We start from the raw sequence: 12841 nt of genomic DNA on the forward strand, positions 1-12841 counted from the left end.
ATCCATTTTTACTCAGTCATTGGTGGGCAGCACACCTAACTCAGCTTTTGTTTAAGTTCTTATGTTCTTCCAAGATAATTGGCCCTATGGGACTTTAATCTAAATGGAGTGTATCTTTGTAGGGACCTCGCAGAGGTATTTCTAATGTTTAATGGTCTTCTGAATTACTACTTTCCTCCCACTGTGAAGGAAATGGGCTCGCTGCCATCCGTTCCCCCATAGCATTCATTACCGCTAGCAACACGGATGTAGAAGCAGCATCCCTTAGCCCATCTTGTGCTTCAAAAACACGAGAAAGAAGAGGCAAAGCATTCATCCCCCTTAATGGAGGAAGATGTGCTCCAGATCAATGGGATCACGCAAAGGTTCCCTTCATGTGTAATTACTCAAGATCCACTCACTTGGGCTCACACTGGGACACTAAAGCAACTGTATCCTGGCACAGCTTGCTGACTCAGGGAGGCTTGCTGACACGGGCACATACCTGGGAACGTGAACCTGTCTATGTGGGGTTATTTCTGCCTTTCTTAGGCAGCCATTTCTCAGACCACTTTCTAATGTCTTCCAGACTATCAGCAGCCCACAGACCATATGTGGAGTAACACCACCATAGACTAGCTGGTTAATGAGTTATTCTCACAGCCTGCAATAAAGCTCCCCTTAGGAGCTGGTAGACGTATCACTGCCTGCCAGCAGGCATAGTCAAGAACCAACACTCAACTGCTGTCAATACCTAATTTAAAGTGCTTGTAATTACAGCAGTACAACAGTAACATTTTGTTCACCTAAAAGTTAAGTTTCTCATTCATTCCCTCTGCCTCTGGCAAAAAAAAAACGCCAGGTAGGCACACACACAAAAAAAGGGAGATATAATTATGAAAACTGCAGATAGCTTTTCAGTTCATAGTGGTTAGGAAACACTGTTGTGTGGCATGTAAGACCCTACTGTACTGCTAATCCTGGCACACCATCAGCTGTACCCCTCTTAGGCTCTGTGCTCAGACCAGCAGGACCTTTGGCATGTAGTTGTGATGTCCACACCTAGTCTGTGATCACAGGTAAATGAAGGTGGATCATTATACACTGTGTTTTGCCACACTGCCTCTTCCTTGGGTGAGTTTGTCTTGGTTTCAGTGCTGGTAAGAGAAAGCACACAACACAGAAAATGTCTAAACCACCTTTTACTCAGAAATTGGAGTTTAAAGTTTCCCTGTGGTGATCTCAGTTCCCTTGCTATACAATGTGAGTGGGGCTGAAAAGAGAAAACTATCTTTGCAGCCATTCAGCATCAGGCTAGTGACAATCCTGAATCCCCCAAGCCTGTTGGGCTTTTCTTCTCTTTTCTGGTCTCTTGAAATCCACTGTCTCACTGCAAGAGCTGATATGTAGGTACTGATATACCTTGACAGTAAATGTCATCATATCCAAAACTCCATTCAAATATAAAACAGAAAAAATAGGATTCCCCTGCAACAGAAAGCTACTGAGCCCTGTGAGAAATTAAAATGTGAGACCTCGACAGCAAATCTGCCCTGATTGCTTCCTGCCAAGGGACTGAGCGGAAGCCAGAGATGGAGCAGGTGTATGACCCATTTCTCTTCCTCTCTACAAAAGACAAGTCCACACAGAGAAAGTGGAAATGCTCCGAGTTCTTGCAAGGCAAATGTTATCAAGAGAAAAAGCAATGCTTGTTTCCCATGTTAAAAAATTACAGTGCTGTAGTAAGTGGGGAGAATGAAGGCTTTTGGAAATCACAATGAAAACCTTCTTTTCAGGCCTAGTGCAAACATAAGGAAGAAATGCTTAGGCTGAAGTGTTCTGTGGGATGATGTACGACGTAAAGTCAAAGGAAAGTGGTAAATATGTTGAAACGAGCTTGGTTTTCATTTCAAGAAAGCATTGGTCCAAAGGACAGCAACAGGAATGACACAGTGGAGTACACCACTGGGTTTGAAGTTCTCTGCACCAGCAGGATCTAGCTTCCTACCAAATCACTGAAAAGAAGGGAAAAAAAAAGGGGGGGGGGGGGGGAGGAAAGGAAAAAAAAAAGGGAAAAAAAGGAAAAAACCAAACAAACAAAAGGAGAGAAAACAAGAGACAGGAGCTCGAAAGTTCAGTATGAGCTACTAAGCTGCAAGTGACTTTTTGCAAAATGATTTGCTTTGCTAATCCTTCCCACGAAATGCTGATGAGACTTGACATAGACATGGACCTGGCTGGGGCAACTGGCACAGAAAGCCCAACTTCACTGACCTCATGGGGAGCTGGACGGGTGCTCTGCCCACCAGTGCAGGGGATACTCACATCTCATGAGAACACCAACATTAGCACTTTGGGATTCTGTTTGCCAGTGATGATTTGTTTCCTCAGAGGTCCATAAATACTCACAGCTTACGTCAGTGTGGTTTCAGGCTCATTTTTACCTTAGACCACTCACCTCGCATGGTCCAAGAGGAACCCAGCGCCAGAGGTCAGAAGGAGCCTTGCTGTGCTTCAGATAAATCTACTGATCTGAACTATACTTCTGCAGGCAAAAGAGGATGCCAGAAACCGGCACAGAGAGCTAGCCAGAATTCATCCAACCATTAACATGCAGGAACTTGGAATCACACTTTTCCACTACAAACATTAAAACTACCCAAGCTCAAATCCCCTCCCCACAAAATTCAGATGCCTCCTTTCTATTTTGCCTGGTGTTAAACATATGTTACATATGCTTTACAAAACTCACAGACCATTTGTCCAGTTTCAAAGCAAAGGCTGGAGTGCAGCAAATATCCTTTCTCTCACTCCCATTTCTGCTTTCCAAGAGAAGTGCCAGAGAAAAGAATTCTATTTTTGTAAGAGTTTAAAGGGCATGGTCAGAAAAGTGACTATGTAAAAATGGCACCTTTTCATCCAGTAGATCTGTTCCCAGTGAGTATTCTGAGTCATGTCTACTTACTTCAGTGACCAAAATAGATTTTTACTACTTCTCACTCCTCTTTAGTCCTGTGGATCCAACACAGCAAAGAGGGAGTTATATAAATTCTATTCAGGACTAAGAACTATTGGGACTCATTAACTAAGTACAAGGGGCAGAAGCAAGAACTGGATGTACCCCTGCAGACATATGAGGGGGTAGCACTGCTGCCCACCAGTCCCCCTGTCCTATGCCAGGCACGCCCCATCACACAGGGTGGTGTTAACTGACAGGGACAGGAGAGGGAGACAGCTCTAATTCTCTCCACCCTGGCTCCTGCAACCTTCAGCAAATTTAACGCCCTGTCCCATGTTACTGCTCTGCAAACCAACCACAGACTGATCCCTGGGCTCACGTTTAGTTACAAGTGTCTTTCCTGCAAACTGTCATGGAAATCTCAAGCCAGTGACAAACACAAAGCTCGACCCTCACTCCTGCTAGCTCTTGCTACTCAGCAAAACTGACTGCAGCTTCAGAGGCAAGCTGCACTTGTTGCAGGGACAACTTTCATGTTGACACACTAACTGGGGCCCCAAAATTGCTCCTGTGTCCAGGGTCAGGCACAAACCTTCTGGCCCCTCCAAGCTTCCTTCCATAGTTGTGCTTTGAGAGATATAAGCAAAGTATAGACCAGAGGGTATCATCTACACCACTGGAAAAGCCCTTCTGAGCAGGATGAGATATTTGATCGGTTAGAAACAAAACCAAACAACCAACACTTAAGTGGACATGAGCATTTTCTCATGAGCAGGACAGAATCTCAACTGAAAGACAGCAGTACCAATCCACTCCTATCTTCCTCTAATGATAAAAACGATGGTTCATATTTTCTTTTATAAATGGTTTCAGTGACATTAAAAGGGACAGCAGTGTAGCAGAAGGACTTTCTGTTGTTACTTGTAATGTTTCCATTGCTGTCAATAGAACTGAACAGCAAAAACGTATACTGACAGTAAAAACTGAACTATTATGTACTGAGTCGACTTTAAAATGACAATAACAAATGAGCAATAAAATTAATTCCCCATCAGACTGCAAAATATTCACCTGGTCTCTATGATGTACTGCATTTTCTTCAGTGGGCCTAAGATCAGCTGCTGGGGCTTGGATCAGTCCCTGGATACACAATTCCGTGCACTCAATGCCAATCATCTAAAAGCCAAGATACTTGGCCCTTGAATCCCAGTTCCTATCTAGGATGACAAACAGAGGCTGCATCTTCAGTAACTTTCCTCAACTAACATAATTGTCTCAGACTACCCTCTGGCAAGGGAGGAAATTACATAACCAGTGTCAACTAGCTGCTTGATTTCTTCAGATGGCTAAAGTTGGGTGAGGTGAAGTCTTCCCCTTAAAAACTATTTTTCAGTCTCATCATATAGAACTGACTTCTTTTCATAGAGGAACCAACATGTCAAGTTCACATTTCTCGACACTCTTCATTTCAATAGAGCAACAAATTGCTCTTCTGAGATGAAGCCCTGGTTTGTGACTACCAAGAAGATGCTCTTTGTGTGGTTTCAGGACGTTGATATACATATTGGTAACAGATGGTTTGGCTTATCTTGATTGTGAAAGATACAGAGCATGTTACAGACCATTTGCTATAAATACATAAGTACCAGAGAACGTGGAAATGTAACAAAGAAATGAGGAGTGCTATCACAACTTCCCAACTTCATATTGGAGGCAAATCTAATGAAATTCAAGTAAAGGCACAACAGACATACCTGGGCCAAACTAGATTTTAATTATATATTAAATCCTTGATATTAATTTGATATTAAATCCTTTGGGTTATTTTTCTCTTTTGGTTTTAATGCCATGGCCACAACCTTGTGCAAAGAAACCTCTCTGTAAGCCTCTGAAGACCTAACTGCACCCACAACAATCAATGTAACAGCAGCTCTCTGGAAAAACGATTGAGAACTTTTAGCAGGTCTGCTTTGCAAGAGCTCTGCCTATTGGCTGCTTTTTCGTGGAGATTTTGCTGCTTAGTCTCACTGCATGTTGTAACACAACATACTAATGTTACTTTAGTAGTTTACTGTAACTCCTTTGTGTATAATTTGTGAACTCCATAGAGAGCAGTCCATTTTATAAACAGAATTTTAAAACACCAGGTTTGAATTTATTACAGGGTTTATCCAGAACTGACAAAGCCACCTTAGAAAACTGAATTTTGCTTAGAAGACTTACCTTCTGCATAACTACTAGACTTCTTGCTTTGTAAAGTCCTTTTTAATTACATAGAAAAATATAAACTGCGACAGAAATGCAATTTGCCTAAAGTGAATTGATGGCCATATTTCATTTTTTTGCTCTCATTTGACTAACTCACAGGAAAAAAATACACTGTGCAATTTGCTAAATCTACATGATCTTTACACACACATTTAACTGCATCAAAGCAAACCGCACAGTAACTGCATGCAGTATGGCTACTGAATACCAACAAATATGCAGCTTCTTCAAAGACTGTGCTCCAGTCAAATCAGGTCAAATACACTGTCTACATCAACATTTAATAAGCTAAAAAAAAAAAAAAAAGTAATAAACTCAATGCAAGGCCAGAAGGTATTATGCAAAGCCCAAAATGGTAAGCCTACATGACTTACAAATTAGAAGAAATCAATCAGATTTCAGAAAGCATTTTGTTGTAAGTAGTTTACAGGGCAGCAAGCTGCTAGTCCCAAGCCACTGCTGCCAGCACTAGAAAAACAAAAAACACCTGAACAGCTAATAAATCAATGCATATTTACTAAAAACATCATATTAGCAAATTGAAACTATCCTTACCAACCACTTGTAGCACACAGTGAAAAGCGGAAGGAAAAGATACTATTTCAGCAGACAATGTATTTAGGATAAGGAGAGGTTAACAGGGAGGTTAACTCCTGACCCACTCACACCTGCACAGCTTTTACCTCTGCCATCACAGTGCATCCTAGCCAGCAGCTTAGGTGATGCAGTGATTGCTGTGACCCACTCTCCTCTCATTACAGAGTTGTGTGTCAGTCCAAAACATTGTTCCTGGACACAGCAACGGTCTCAAACTCCTCCTCTATGCTGCCCCATCCAGCCTCACACTCCAAAATGCTCTCCTGCAGCAGGCAGCTATTCAGCTGGTGCAAGCTTGATCAGACTTTTCTCCTGCTGTTATTTCTTTGTGAGGTGAAAAGAAAACACGCCTGTAATGCTCTGGACCTCCTGGAAAAAGAAGAAAACTTGGGTGCTAAACAGAGCTGATTGAAACCACATTTAAGCTCGTATTTGTTTAACTTGCCTCATGCGGTACCGCAGGCCTGCTGGTGCTCATCATCTCCTACAAGCCAACCTGTCTTTTTCAAATCAGCAGCTAATTAGGTGCACGTAGTTCAGCACTACAAAGTACCTGACAAATTCAGAAGATCTGAAACATAACAGCAGTCAATATTCATTTGCGGGAGTAGTACCTAAAACGGGCAGCAGCTTTTTAATATCCTATGCCAACATTCAATATAAGAGTGTGTAAGCATCTGGGTAGCTACTGCTTTCTCCCTGCTAAAGGGACCAGAAGAAACACGACAACTTTTAACAGATAGTTAGAAGGCTGGAAGTAATGAAAGGCACTTTAATAAGCACCTGGGCACCATATCACCTGGCACTCACATTAAAATGAATCAAAGCAAAAGACATCAACTCAAACCAAGCCCCTAGCCTTCCAGCCACTTGTGCACAACAGCAACCTCCCAGACATGAGTGGGCACCCAGAGTTCAGCTGAAGAGCTTGTATGGCTACAAGTTGAAGCCCTTAGTCTCAAACCATCTTCTACCAAAGCCTGTTGTATCTCCAGTTAAAATGGAAACACATGTTTATTGTTTTCTCTTTGGGCAGACATTTAATATTTATATGATGCATTATTAAAAAAAAAAAAAAAAAAAAGTATTTTGTTCCTGGAATAAGATTTTTTCTTATTGGAATGATGTTGTGCCAAGGAGGGATTTCATCTGATGCAAGCAGCATGCAAGAGCAATCCACTTCTAAATTCAAAACTGGCATTTGAGAACGGGCCACAGCAAAGGTAAGTTGAGGAAAAGGAATGTCACAGTGCAGTCTCACGCTCCCTGCAAGCAAAAGTGCCACCAAAGTTCGTAGAAGACACACTTCCCACAGCATTAGAGGAAGCGAGCTTTTTTGCAAGTCCATTCACTCTTACTTAGGACCACATATCACTTTTGCTCTCAAACAACACAAAAATGTCTCACTGCATACATTTTAGTTTTGGTATATGCAGTGATTAATGAGGATGCGCTCTATGTCCACAGCAGAATAAACACTTCAGTTTTCATTGTGAAATTACGGTTTCTTAAATTCAATCAAGTCCTCCAGATATATATGTCCTCCACACATACCACTAAATATAAATAGAAGAGGTTAAAATGCAGTTTAAATATAACAGATATGTCCACAACTCCATATTTAGGTATACCCTTTAATTTTTTCCTATTGCCTACTTTTTACTTACATTTAAATTTAGCAAAGTAATTTTAGCCTGCTAGTTTTCTACCTACACTGGTTAACTATGCTGTGGAGGAAATACATTAGATCTTCTCTGTTTACACCATTAACTTCCAAAATGCCAAAGCAATACACATTCTTGTAAACTCAAAGCTTCAACCAAAAGGCAAAATGACGCTTCAACGTTCCTTGTGAAACTTGCCTGTTGCAAAGTGCATGGCTAGAACAACACCAAGAAAGAAAAAAATATTGTAGTGGCTGTGAAAGTGGCCAGTTGTGGGCATAATGAAAACCAGTGTGGTGCTATTGCACAAAAGTTGATTCTTTCGACTCAAGAAAAACACCATTATAATTCACTCTGAAAATATCTTACCAGCATGAACTATTTTTTTCACAAAAGCACTTTAAATCAAGTGTACAAGAAAGCTGACACACAAGGTATAACCTATCCCGGGCCTACCCTCCCAGCTGCAGAGCAGAAAACCAGTGGGCAGCATCAGGCACTCAAGGCTAAGCCTGCACCGCTGACCTTAGCTGATATGGATCAGGCCCAAAGGGCCCTTTCTGACCATACCCACTGTCAGCAACTTCCACCTCGAGTTCACAACGCAGATTTTCAGAGAGCTACTTGCATGATTAAAAGGAGTATGCTTTGCCCTTACAGCTGCCCCTTCCTGAGAAAAATCAAAATAAAATGTGCTTAAATGAAGATGCCAAGTTTCCTGATAGAGGGGAAAAAAAACAAAATGGTGCAACAAATACTGCAAGGGAAAGGGTTCATCTCAACCAACATATTTTAAGTTATCGTCTTGTACCCAATAGTAACTCGTGGAACGTTTAGCAAGACAGAGTCAAGGAAAGGAAGGAAATGTAACACATAATGTTTCAGGGCTACCAGATGCCATCAGCACAGCAAAAGCTTTTCATGTTTTCTTGATCCTCACTGAAATGCCTTTAACCAGAAGGAGAAACTGTGGTACACAGATGGGGACTCCAATAAAGTCACCAAGATAAAGTGCTCTGCAGAGGGAGAGCCACTGCCATGAACCTCACATTTTGATAGTTTGGTAGTCACTGGTGTTTCGGAGAAAGCGCGATGAGAAAGGATTTGCCTCACTGGTAGCCAGGTATTTTACTCATGTGACGTTGTTCAAACCAACGAGATTACAACAGTCATCCCAGAGTTTTATATTTGTTTACACAACCCCATCTGCACACAGAAAATAAACTATCCACAGAAGAGCAGGTAGCAATGACACGTCCACACTGCAAAGGGGAAAGCACTGGTCTTAGGCAGAATCACCAGTCAACAACTGTGGGATCCAACCTGGTATTTCAGAGAGAAAAGGTCTAAACTATTAACATACAAATGACAATACTTGCTGTAAGAGATGCTGCTTCCAAGTCTGTAACAATGTGTAGTTTGCGCTTATGATCCTTATCACTCAAACTCCTTAATAGACTCATACATCCAGACTGTGCCTGACAGTGTTCAAACTTGCCTAAGAGAGAGAAGCCACACAGCCACGACCACTTAAAAATCATCAGAAGAATAATGAGTATGTATTAAAATATATCTTTAAGAACCAAATGCTACATAAGTCACAGTCCAAATGGAGTAACACCTCAGGAGCAAAAAGTCCAACTAATCATGCCTAGGACGTACACTGACAGATCATTTATAAAATTCCTGTAACTCTATCCAGTACTATATGATTTGTTTATAACTTTGAGACTAAATTGTAGGAGGTGGGGACAGATGCTGTTCAAAGCTCTAAACCCTGAATTGCTTTTGGAGACAGTTTTTTTCCTGCAAAGTTCTTCCAAGAATTGCATGGCAAGTTTGCCATTGTTTGCCTACTTACGTGTATGAAATAAGAACTGACATTGCTATTCCAATGTACCACATATTTGCTCCTATACTTTAAGAAGTAGGTAAGAGTAACAACACAAAAATACATTAATCCTATATAAAATATGGTTTAGTTTATTTTTGCCTTTACTTGTTTCCTTTTAATTAGGAAGCTGTCCAACAACCTATTTCTCTTGTTTTTTCTATTAGATCAGGTGTGCTTGAAATCACATACCTGATGCACATACCCTGATGAAAGTTTACATTTCATATCCTAGTGAGAAGCTGTCTTTGTCTACTTCACTTCTTTCACTGAAACCAGGGAAGTGGTTAAAGAGTTAAAACAAAGGAATGTGACATTTCTCCATGTGCAGTTCATAGACCTATCCTGGTTTTGCTAATGGACTTAAAATTACATGGCAGAATGCAATTTCCAAACTATTACTTCAGAACTGAAGCTCACAGTGTCAATTCAGAGAATGACACTTTCAAAACAAATAAAAACTTCATTCAAGAAAGAGTGAGTTTACTTATACCCGTGGGTTCTTATGAAAGGCAGCAATGAATGGAAGTTTATGTTAGCCAGAACTTCCAACTTCAGCTTTTGTAAATATCATTACGTGCACTCCAAACTCTACAGCGAAGTCATCTGGTCACCAAAACAGATCTCCGCTTCTGTATCGCAGCACTTACTCAGGAAAGTACCACAACAGACTCTGACCCTCCTCAGCTCAACTCAGGTACCTTTAGGTTTTCCTACAAGCAGGAGCTAGTCAGCTTTCAAAAAGGCAAAAAGGCATTAGTGAACTGAAGGATCAAGTGCTGAAAGTTATCCAGACAACAACGCTGCTATTACGAGCCAAGGCAAATAAAAAAACAACGATGGCGGGGTGGGGGTAGAGGATGATATAATTTCAGATGCTGGTGCACGAAACGACAACAGTCCACACGAAACCGAGCGACACTAGCGCTTTAAAACTGCACCCCGCCGGGAAGGGCCAGTTTGCGCAACGAGCGCTTGCAGAAGATGCGCGGCTCCAGCTGCCGCCCGGCGCCCCGGTCGAGCCCTCGGGGCTGCCCCACTCCGGCTGCCGACGTGCGGCGGCGCGGGGACAGCCGAACCGACGCCCCGCCGACCGCGAGGAGCCGCCTCGCCTCGCTTCGGCTTGGCCCGGCCCGGCGGCGCTGCCTGCCACCGCCCCCCGCCCCGCCGCTCCCGGCCCCGACGGCCGCGCTGCGCCCCCCCAGCCCTGCCGCCTCGTCGCAGCCACGAAGGGAAAAGACTTACCGGGGTAGGGGGCGAGTCCAGGATCCCGTGCGGGGAAGATGGGACGGGAGGATACGGGGCGCGGAGGGCACCGCCGGGTGAAGGCAGCGGCCGCCGGCGGCGGGAGCGAGAGAGGGAGTGAGGGAGCGGGCGAGGGGACGGCGGCGTTGCTGACTGCAGTGAGTCACTTCAGTCGGGTCGGGCTCAGCCCATTGCGCTGGCCCCGGGCTCCGTGCGCCTCTTCCTCTCTCCAATCGCCAAGCGAGGCAGCCGCTGCTCCCGGGCGCTCCCCGGCTCCCCCGCCGCCGTCGGGGCGGCCCCGCGCCGCCCGCCGGGCACCGGCACCCCCCGGGGCGCACTGGACCCCCGCCCCCCTACTCCCAGGCGTCCTCCCTCGGGCGCCCCCGTTACGCATCAGAGGGGAGAGGGGGAGGGGAGACGGGAGAGGGGGAAGCGGGAGGGGCCAGGCGGAACTGGAGGTGAGCGGGACCTGCAAGGGGAGGATACTGGGCCACCGAGGGCTCGGTTGGGCCGGGCTCGGCAGGTCTCCTCTCTGCTTGGCGCGGGGAACAAGAGCGTATTTTAAGGAGCAGAACAAGCGTGCAGTTGTTGCGAGGACCCGACGTGAAGTCAGAGTCTGGCCTCTAACCAGGTGGCAGTAGGGCTGCAGGGGAGCATCGAGATAAGTAACGGGATGCACTGGAATAAAGAGGGGAGAGATAGGGGAGCCTGGTCCGGCTGAAACAGGGCCGAACGCCCCACAGCCCGGCGGAGCAAGGGATGGGGAGGGGACGGTGCGTCCCGGCTCGCAGCGGCACTCACCTCACGCACTCCTGCACACGCACTCGTGGGGAAGCCCAGCGGGAGGCGGGCGAGCCGCGCGCACCGGGCCGTGCGCTGCTCCCCGTCCGGCCCCGCCGCTCGCCCGACCCTCCCGCCTGCGGGCCCAGGGTGCCTTACCGGGCCGCCGCTTCTGCCCGGCCTCCCCCGGGCACGCCTCGGCCCCCGCCTCAGCGCCGGGCATCGCCTGCCGTTCTCGCCGGCGACTCTCAGCCAGTGGTCAGCGCCGAGAGGCAGCGTACACAGGAGAAAGCCCAGTGCTCCCTTAACTAAAAATAATAATAACAACGATTAAAAAATTAAAATCATTCAAAGCGTCTCAGTTTTTAAAGCAGAACTACATAATGTATTAATTGGTTGCTATTAGCATGCCGTTTTATTGAGCGTAGCACACAGAAGTCTGATTGTGAGCGAGGAGTGTTTTCAATGAAAGTGGAGTTATTTTAGCTGCAGACATGTTTACATTTCTGTGGTTTAGTCTATAACTTTCTCTTTTTCTTGCTTCAGAATTCTGCTCCATGAAGCAAAGCCCTTAGCTCCCAGACATTCCAAAAAGTCTGCCAAAATAATAGGGGGGGAAAAAAAAAGAGAGAGAGAGAAGAAATTAAAAAAATAAAAACCACCGAGAGAGAGACCCCCAAGTCTGGGTCAGGCTCAGCGCTGGGTATGGGCACTGAGCGTACCCCCCCACACTCTCCAGTTAAAACGCCTTCAGGGCTCCATTTCCTGTTTTTAAGGAAAAAATAAAGCGGGTCTAGGACTGATTTTAGACACTGCCTAGACTAGGGCTGGTGGGTGCCAAGGATCTTTAACTCTCTCAGTGCCAAGGGGTACCCGGTAAAAGGTCGGTCCAGGCAATCACACAGCTCCCTCCCTCAGAAAATAGCGGCAAGATGTGTTTTTACGCTACTGTGCATTTTCTGGTGATGAAGGAATCTGAAGGAACCTGAGGGATCTGAGCAACAATCTGGGTGCATTTTCACCACAAATTACCAGAGTGAAGAGCCAAAATACCCCGGTAGTAGGCCCAAGTATCCTCTGCTGCAGACCTGCCATGGCAGCACCCACCTCTGGAAATGTGGCAAGACTGGTGGTCTGTTCCCACAGGCCCCAGTGCAGAGCTTGGGACTCTGCTTCTGCCTGCCCCACCTTCCTCACAGCCACTGCCTCCCCTGCTGTGGACAGGCAGCGTCACTCGTGTGGCCCTTACTGAGTGGGCGTGAAAACAACTTGAGCTTTTGGGTATTAAATCCACAGCTTAGGAAAATCAAAACGGAGCAGTTTGGTTAAAATTAGGAACATGCTCTAGTGAATGAAGCAAGAGTTAGTGGACACCTCCCCACAACTCGAGTTTTCCACTCCAAGGCAAGATATAAAAAAACCCGGAGTGATCAGAATAAAGTGCCCCTGTAATGAAGG

At 45.2% G+C, this 12841-nt stretch overlaps 1 protein-coding gene across 1 annotated transcript in view; it reads right to left on the reverse strand.

Annotated features, from left to right (window-relative positions):
• ERG (ETS transcription factor ERG) overlaps positions 1-10839 on the reverse strand; it is a 152303-nt gene extending 141464 nt beyond the window's left edge. Inside the window, exon 1 of the mRNA XM_064152524.1 lies at positions 10604-10839. The gene's annotated coding sequence lies outside the window, so the exon portion shown is untranslated. The remainder of the gene's footprint in view (positions 1-10603) is intronic.
• Positions 10840-12841: the final 2002 nt, after the last annotated feature.

The sequence above is a fragment of the Pogoniulus pusillus genome, chromosome 12, assembly GCF_015220805.1.
Source record: "Pogoniulus pusillus isolate bPogPus1 chromosome 12, bPogPus1.pri, whole genome shotgun sequence".
In the NCBI taxonomy this organism is placed as follows: domain Eukaryota; kingdom Metazoa; phylum Chordata; class Aves; order Piciformes; family Lybiidae; genus Pogoniulus; species Pogoniulus pusillus.